The 9531-nt window shown below is 37.4% G+C and overlaps 1 non-coding gene across 1 annotated transcript; it reads left to right on the top strand.

Annotated features, from left to right (window-relative positions):
* Nucleotides 1–8655: 8655 nt before the first annotated feature.
* On the top strand, nucleotides 8656–8758 carry LOC119535637. The gene has a single exon (XR_005217250.1). It is a non-coding gene; the product is annotated as a U6 spliceosomal RNA (small nuclear RNA).
* Nucleotides 8759–9531: the final 773 nt, after the last annotated feature.

Raw genomic sequence — 9531 nt, forward strand, 5'->3', positions numbered from 1 at the left:
GTAGCACAATAAATAATTTAACTTGTACGGTCAGTTTATTCAAATACTATAATTACATGGAACTTAGAATTGGATGTGAGATCTGGTCGGTTTGTACAGATTACTGTGAAACCCTGACACATCCCAAATTAATTTGGGCAGAGAATAAAAATGTATTTGCAAAGCCCCTATTGAAGAACTGGAGGAAAAATGTGGAAATATTAAATTTCCCCACTTGGGGAAGTACTGATATTCTCATAAGCATTGAGGACTACCAATTTAGTAGGCTGAGCCCTTGATTATGAGGCTTGCCCTTAAGAAGCTTGTTTCTGCAAAGAAGAGGCTAAGCCTACTTATAATTGTGCCTAAGAGTCTCCCCCAGAGAACCTCTGTTGCTCAGATGTGACCTCTCTCTTTCCAAGCCCACTCGGCAGGTGGACTTGATGCCCCCCTCCTATGTGGAACATGACTCCCAGGGGTGTAAATCTCCCTGGCAACAGGAGAAATGACTCCCAGGGATGACCCTGGACCCCTGGCAACGTGGGACTGAGAAAGTCTTCTTGACCAAAAGGGGAAAGCGAAATGAAACAAAGTTTCAATGGCTGAGAGATTCCAAATGGAGTCGAGAGGTTATTATGGAGGGTATTCGTATGCGCTGTATAGATATCCCTTTGTAGTTTTTCGTGTATTAGATTAGCTAGAAGGAAATACCTGAAACTGTTGAATTGTAACCCAGTAGCCTTGATTCTTGAAGACGACAGTGTAACTACGCAGCTTACCCAGTGTGCCTGTGTGATTATGAAAACCTTGTGGCTCACACTCCCTTTATCCAGTGTACGGACAGAGGAGTAGAAAAATGGGGAAAAAATTAAATGAGAAAGAATGGGATGGGGGGGATGGGGTGTTTTAGGTGTTCTTTTTTCCTTTAATTTTATTCTTATTCTTACTCTTTTTTTTTTTTTTTTGGAGTAATGTAAATGTTCAAACATTGATTTGTGGTGATGAATGCACAACTATATGATGGCACTGTGAACAACTGATTATACACTATGGATGACTGTACAGTATATGAATATATCTCAATAAAACTGTATTTTTTAAAAAAGTGAAAAGACAACCTAAAAAAAAAACCGACTGTTATGAGGGACAAAGAAAGTTATTATATTTGATAAAGGGGTCAATTCAACCAAAAGACATAACAATTATAAAAATATATTCACCTAATAGCAAAGTCTCAAAATACGTGAAGTAAATATTCTCAGATTTAAAGGAAGAAACAGTTCTACATTAATAGAGGGGACTTCAATACACCACTTTCAATAGTGAATGGACCATCTAAACGGAAGATCAATAAGGAAATAGACGGCGCGTACGATACTATAAACCAAACTTGACCTAAAACTTCACCCAACAGTAGCAGAATACACTTTCTTCTCCAATGCACGAGTCATTCTCCAGCATCGACCATATGTTAGGTCACAATACAAGTCTCAATGAATTTAAAAACATTAAAATCATAACATATATCTACTCTGACCACAATGGAATGAAGCTAGAAATCAACAAGGAGAACTGGAAAATTCATGAATATGTGGAAACTAAACAATACACTTTTAATCAGTGGGTCAAAGAAGAAATCTCAAGGGATGTAATGAAATATCTTGATGCAAATGAAAATGTAAACACAACATATCAAAACTTATGGGTAGTACAGGCAGTGCTAAGGGGGAAATCTATAGCTCTAAATGTTTACATTAAAAGAAGAAGAAAGTTCTCAAGTCAGAGACTTAACCTCACACCTGGAAGACCTAGAAAAAAAAGAGCAAAGTAAACTCAAAGGAATCAGAAGGTAAGAGATAACAAAGATTAGAGCACAGATAAATGAAATAGAGAAAAAGCAACAAAATCAACAAATCCAAAAGTTGATTCTTTGAAAAGATCAACAAAATGGACAAACTGATGAAGAAAAAGAAGAGGAAATAAATGACTAAAATCAGAAATGAAAGGGGGCCATTACTACCAACCCTACAGAAATAAAAAAGATTTTAAGAGGATATCATGAACTGTACACCAAACAAATTAGATAACCTACGTGAAATGGGAAAATTCTTGGAAACACACAAACTACCTAACCTGACTCAAGAAGAAATAGATGTCAACAGACCAATAACAAGTAAAGAGATTGAGTCATTAATCCAAAACTTCTTAACAAACAAAAAGCCAGGACCAGATGGCTTCACTGGTGAATTTTACCTAATATTGAAAGTATTAACACCAATTTGTTTTGGATGGTCTGTGGAAGTTCTCCAGGTGATGAGGTTCAAACCCATTGCCAGCCAGCTGAAAATGCTTGAAAGGATAGCTTTAAGATCAAAGGTCCTGGAGAGGGAGAGGGAAGAAAAGTGGCAGAGGGGCCCGATGAACCTCCCTAAACTAGGCTCCTGAGATGGTTCATTGAGGAGGAGGGGTAAGAAGAGTACATGTGGGTTTTGGGCTCTTGCCTTTATTGTGACCCAGAGGAGAGGGTTAGGCTGTCCTGCAGATACTCGGGATTAAGTTTTCAAATCAATTAATGTAATACATATTAAAAGAAAAAAGGAAAAAAAGCCACAGGATCATCTCAGTTGATACAGAAGAGGCATTTCACAAAACACAGCACCACTTTTTTTTTTTTTTTTTTTACCTCATTGGCTTTTTTTTTTTTTTTCATTAAATTCAGTTTTATTGAAATACATTCACACACCATACAATCATCCATGGTATACAATCCACTGTCCACAATATAACATAGTTATGTGTTCATCACCACAATCTATCTCTGAACATTTTCCTTACATCAGAAAGAACCAGAACAAGAATAAAAAATAAAAGTGAAAAAGAATACCCAAATCATCCCCCCATCCCACCCCATTTGTCCTTTAGTTTTTATCCCTATTTTTCTACTCATCCATACACTAGATAAAGGGGGTGTGATCCATAAGGTCTTCACAATCACACTGTCACCCTTTGTAATCTACATTATTATATAATTGTCTTCAGGAGTCCAGACTGCTGGATTGGAGTTTGGTAGTTTCAGGTATTTACTTATAGCTATTCTAACACATTAAAACTTAAGAGGTGTTATCTATATAGTGCATAAGAATGTCCACCAGAGTGACCTCTCGACTCCATTTGAAATCACTCAGTCACTGAAACTATTTCATCTCATTTTGCATCCCCCTTTTGGTCAAGAAGATACTCTCAGTCCCACGATGCCAGGTCCACATTCATCTCTGGGAGTCATATTCTGCATTGCCAGGGAGATTTACACCCCTGGGAGTTGGGTCCCACGTAGAGGGGAGGGCAGCGAGTTCACCTGTTGAGATGGCTCAGTTAGATAGAGAGAGGGCCACATCTGAGCAACAAAGAGGTACTCAGGGGGAGACTCTTAGGCACCATCACATGCAAGTTTAGACTCTCCTTTCACAGCACCACTTTTTAAAATGCAATTTTATTGAGATATATTCACATACCATACAGTCATCCGAAGTGTACAATTATTCACTGTAACATCACATACATTCATCACCACAATCAATTTTTTGAACATTTTCATTACTCCAAAAAATAAGAATAAAAATAAAAGTAAAAAAGAACACCCAAAACACCTCATACTCCTCCCCCCCCATTATTCATTTATTTTTTGTCCCTCTTTTTCCGACTAATTTGTCCATACACTGGATAAACGGAGTGTGAGCCACAAGGTTTTCACAATCACAGTCACACCATATAAGCTATATAGTTATATGATCATCTTCAAGAATCAAGGATAGTGGATTGCAGTTCAACAGTTACAGGTATTTCCTTCTAGCTATTCTAGTACACTAAAAACTAAAAAGGGATACGTATATAATGCATAAGAACAACCTTCAGAATGACCTCCCTACTCCATTTGAGATCTCTCAGCCACTGCAACTTTATTTTGTTTAATTTCTCTTCCTGCTTTTGGTCAGGAAGGCTTTGTCAGTCCCATGATGACAGGTCCAGGTTCATCTCCAGGAGTCATTTACCCATGTTGCCTGGGAGATTTACACCCCTGGGAGACAGTACCACTTCTTGATAAAAACACTTACAAAACCAGGAATAGAAAGAAACACCCTGAATATGCTAAAGGGCATAAGTGAAAATCCCACAGATAACATCACACTCAGTGGTGAAAGATGAAGTTTTCCAAGATTAGGAACAAGACAAAGATGTCCACTGTCACCACTTTTATTTAACACTTACTGGAAGTTGTAGCCCGAACAATTGTAGGCAAGAAAATTAAATAAAAGGCATCCAAATGATAAAGAAGCGAAACTTCCCCTAATTGCAGACAATGATTCTCTATATAGAAAATACTGAAAAAAAAAAAAAAAAATCCACAACAAAGCTACTAGAGCTATTAAATGAATTCAGCAAAGTGGCTGGATACAAGATCAACAAGCAGAAAATCAATAGTGTTTCCATACATTAGTAATGAACAATCTGAAAAGGAAATCAAGGAAAAAAATCCTTTTTACAATAGCAACTTAAAGAATCAAATATCTAGGAATAAATTCAATCCAGAATGTAAAAGATTCATACATGGAAATCTATAAAACATTGCTAAAAGAAATCAAAGAAGACCTAATAAATGGAAGGACATTCTGCATCAATATCGTTAAGATGTTGATTCTACCCAAATTGATTTACAGATTCAATGCAATCCCAATCAAAATTCCAATAGCGAACTTAGCAGAACTGGAAAAGCCAATTATCAAATTTATTTGGAAGGGTAAAGGGCCCCAAATAGCCAAAAATATCTTGAAAAAGAACAAAATTGGAGAACTTACCGTCCCTAATTTTAAAACATAGCAACCGTAATCAAAATAACATTTTATTGGCACAAGGAGAGACATATAGACCAATGTCCTAATGATTTTTGACAACAGTGTCAATTTCACTCAATTGAGAAAGAACAGTCTCATCAACAAATGGTCCTGGGATAACTGGATAACCAAAAGCAAAAGAATGAAGGTGGATCCCTATCTCATGCCATATAGAAAATTAACTAAAAATGAACCAAAGACCTAAATATAAACCAAAACTATGTATCTCTTATGAGAAAATACAAGGAAGCATCTTCAGGACCTTGGTTAAGCAATCATTTTAGACTTTCAATCACCAGTATGGGCAACAGAATAAAAAACAGATCAATAGGCCCTTTAAAAACTTGTGCATCGAGAGGCTAGGCCTCCCTATAATTGTGCCTAAGAGCCTCCTCCCAAATGCCTCTTTGTTGCTCAGATGTGGCCCTCTCTCTCTAGCTAAGCCAACTTGAAAGGTGAAATCACTGCCCTCCCCCCTACGTGGGATCAGACACCTAGGGGAGTGAATCTCCCTGGCAACATGGAATATGACTCCCGGGGAGGAATGTAGACCTGGCATCGTGGGATGGAGAACATCTTCTTGACCAAAAGGCGGATGTGAAAGGAAATGAAATAAGCTTCAGTGGCAGAGAGATTCCAAAAGGAGCCGAGAGGTCACTCTGGTGGGCACTCTTACGCACAATTTAGACAACCCTTTTTAGGTTCTAAAGAATTGGGGTAGCTGGTGGTGGATACCTGAAACTATCAAACTACAACCCAGAACCCATGAATCTCGAAGACAATTGTATAAAAATGTAGCTTATGAGGGGTGACAATGGGATTGGGAAAGCCATAAGGACCACACTCCACTTTGTCTAGTTTATGGATGGATGAGTAGAAAAATAGGGGAAGGAAACAAACAAACAGACAGACAAAGGTACCCAGTGTTCTTTTTTACTTCAATTGCTCTTTTTCACTTTAATTATTATTCTTGTTATTTTTGTGTGTGTGCTAATGAAGGTGTCAGGGATTGATTTAGGTGATGAATGTACAACTATGTAATGGTACTGTGAACAATCGAATGTACGATTTGTTTTGTATGACTGCGTGGTATGTGAATATATCTCAATAAAATGAAGATAAAAAAAAATACGTATCGAGGAGGCAGTTCACTGACTTCTTCATGGTGATTTCCCAGAGAAATAGATTCCTGAATGGAATCACTGATGTAGATGTATCCACTTGTCAGTTATGCAGGAATGTGGTAAGACTGCTTTAATTATTACCACACTTCACTCATGTTCCAATAAAACGGATACCTCCCTTTGTAAAACAAACAAACAAACAAACAAAAAAAAAAACAAAAAAAAACTTGTGCATCAAAGGACTTCATCAAGAAAAGAAAAAGATAACCTACACAATGGGAGAAAATATTTGAAAAGCACAAATCCAATAGGGATTTAATTTTCTGAATATATAAAAAATCCTATAACTCAACAATAGAAATAAAACAACCCAATTAAAAAATAGGCAGAAAACTTAAGGACGTCAAAGAAGATATACAAATGGCCAATGGCACATGAAAATATGCTCAACATTAGTAGCTATTAAGGAAATGCAAATCAGAACCACAATGAGATACGTCACATCCACTAGAATGATTATTCTTCAAAAACTGAAAATAACAAGTGTTGGACAGGATGGAGAGAAATAGAAACACTCGTTGTTGGTGAGGGCGTAAAGTGGTACAGGCACTGTGGAAAACAATATCGCATACCCTCAGAAAGTTAACTGGAGAATTACCTTATGACCTAACAATCCCACTTCCAGGTGCAAACCTCAAAAGAACTGGAAGCAGGAACTTGAATAGATATTTGAATAATCAATGTTAACAGAGGCATTATTCACAATAGCCAAAAGAAGGAAGCAACTCAAGTGTCCATCACCAGATGAAAAGATAAACAAATGTGGTAAATACATAACATGGAATATTATTCAGATTGAAAAAGGAATGAAGTTCTGATACATGTGAGAACTAGTATGTACCTTGAAGACATCATCTTAAGTAAAGTAAGCCAGACGCAAAAAGACAAATATTGCATGATAACACTGATATTAAATAAGAATAAGCAAATTCATAGGGTCAGAAACTAGGACACAGGTTACCAGGTCAGTGGTAGGTAGGGGTGGGGAATGGAGAGTTAAGGCCTAATTGGTATAGAATTTCTGTTTGGGGTAATGGAAAAGTTTTGGTAACAGAGGGTGGCAATGGTAGCACAACATTGAGAATATAACTCCACTGAATTATATATCTGAATGTGGTTAAAGGAAAATTTCAGGTTGTATATGTTACTAGAATAAAAATTTTAAAAATAACAGGACTGTGTAAGAAACTGAACTCTAATGTAAACCATGGACTATAGTTAATACTATAAATGTAGTAATATTGTTTCATCAATTGAAGCAAAGGTACTACACTAATGCCACGTGTTAATAAGGAAAACCATGAGAAGGGTCTGTTTGTGAACTCTGTACTTCCTGCATTTTTCGGTAAACCTACAATTTCTCTGATTAAAAAAAAAAGTCAGTGGGACCCTAGCAAAGCAGGATCTGCTGCCAAAACTTAGCTAACAGATGGAAAAAGTAAGGCAGGGAAATTGAGAATGTGTTCCATGCTACAGGGTAGTTCCTTGGTGGATCTGGAAATAAAGACAAGATTTCCTGACTCCTGCCCTGGACTACTGATTCTACAGTCCAAGTTCAGAAGGCAGCTATACATTGTGTGCCATACACATTAGCAAGTGTTTTAATATGCACTCCTGAAATCTGTCAACCATCAGAAATTACTAACACAGCACTGGACTGTCACCTAAAGCTTTTCTCCCCTTCTTCCCTGTAGTAAGAATGTCTGAACATGTTTGACTGTGTTTGCTTTTCCTGAGAGAGCCCAGATCCTCTGTGGGCATTAGAGAAGGTTTAGAGTAAGAATGATAAGACAGCTCCGTGCATCATTTTCTGCTGCCCTCACTTTCCCTATGCCAGAAAAAGCGCTAACTCTCCACTCTCCTTTCAAAACAAGCAAAAGGCAAAGATGTGGTATAATATGTAGTGTTACAGGAAAGAAGAAACATAGTCAAGTATTTGAGTTTATGTCAAGAGTAACACAGTCTTCAGGATACTCATCAACTGAACTTTCCAATCATAATTTCATAATCTGAAGGTTTACTGTAAAGAATGTTGCCTCTGTGGGGTAATTTTTTCTTCAATTTCTATGAACTCCGGTATCTTTCATAAGAAATTTGAGTATGTGAACCCAATGGTCATTTTCCTAATAGAAGCTGGATTTTCTTCCTTTGGGCAAGCAGTTAACATCTCAACTATGTTTTGTTTTGTTTTCTTTTTAATGCAATTTTTTGAGATATATTCACACACCATATAATCCATCCAAAGTACACAATCAATGGCTTACAGTATCACCACAATCAATTTTAGAACATTTTTATTGCTCCAAAATAAAGAAAAAAATAAAAATAAAAAACAACACCCAAAACATTCCATACCCTTTATCCCTCCTATTATTTATGTATATTTATTTGTCTTGATTACTCATCTGCCCACACACTGGATAAACCTTGTCAGTCAAGGTTTTCACAATCACAACGTTACACGATAAAAGCTATATAGTTATGCAGTCATCAAGAATCAATTCTATTGGATTACAGATTCAGGTATTTCCTTCTAGCTCTTCTAATACACTAGAAACTAAAAAGGAATATCTATATAACACATTAAGAATAACCTCCACTGCTTGCTTAAGCAGCACATATACTAAAATTGGAACGATACACAGAAGATTAGCATGGCCCCTGCGCAAGGATGACGCACAAATTCATGAAGTGTTCCATATTTTTTAGCTGGGCAGATATGAATGTCAGTATCAGCGCACACAGCAACTGTTAAGAAGCTGAAAAAGAGGCCAGACTTCAATTAGAAATATGAATGAAACAGATCTGTTAGGACTAGGGCAAATTGGGCCAAAGGGTAAAGGATGATACTGTGTTTTACAACTTCAACTTCCATGTGAGACCAAAGGAAGAGATGTTTCTTTGATGCAGGATCTATATTTCTTAAACAATTTAACTCATACAGTTTGTTCAAATACCACAATTACATGGAACTCTGAATAGGAAGTGAGACCTGGTAGGTTTGTATAGGTTAGTGTGAAATAGTAATACATACCAAAGTAATCTGGGCAGAGAATAAAAATATATATGCAGGGCGCCCCTGAGGAGCTGGGGAAAATGCAGAAGTGTTGGACTTCCTCACCTGGATTGTTGCTGATGATCTCACACTGAGAACTGGTGGTTTGGTATGCCGAACCCTCTGTCTTGGGGCTTGTCTTTATGAAGCTCGTTACTGCAAAGGAGAGGCTAAACCTGCTTATAATTGTGCCTAAGAGTCTCTCCCTGAGTACCTCTTTGTTGCTCATTTGTGGCCCCCTTTCTCTAGCTAACCCAACTCAGCAGGTGAACTCACTGCCCTCCTCCCCATATGGGATCTGACTCCCAGGGTGTAAATCTCCCTGGCAATGCAGGATATGACTCCTGAGGATGAATCTGGACCCGGCATTATGAGACTGAGAACATCTTGACCAAAAGGGGTATGCGAAATGAAACAAAATAAA

The sequence above is a fragment of the Choloepus didactylus genome, chromosome 5 (genome assembly GCF_015220235.1).
Source record: "Choloepus didactylus isolate mChoDid1 chromosome 5, mChoDid1.pri, whole genome shotgun sequence".
NCBI lineage: Eukaryota > Metazoa > Chordata > Mammalia > Pilosa > Megalonychidae > Choloepus > Choloepus didactylus.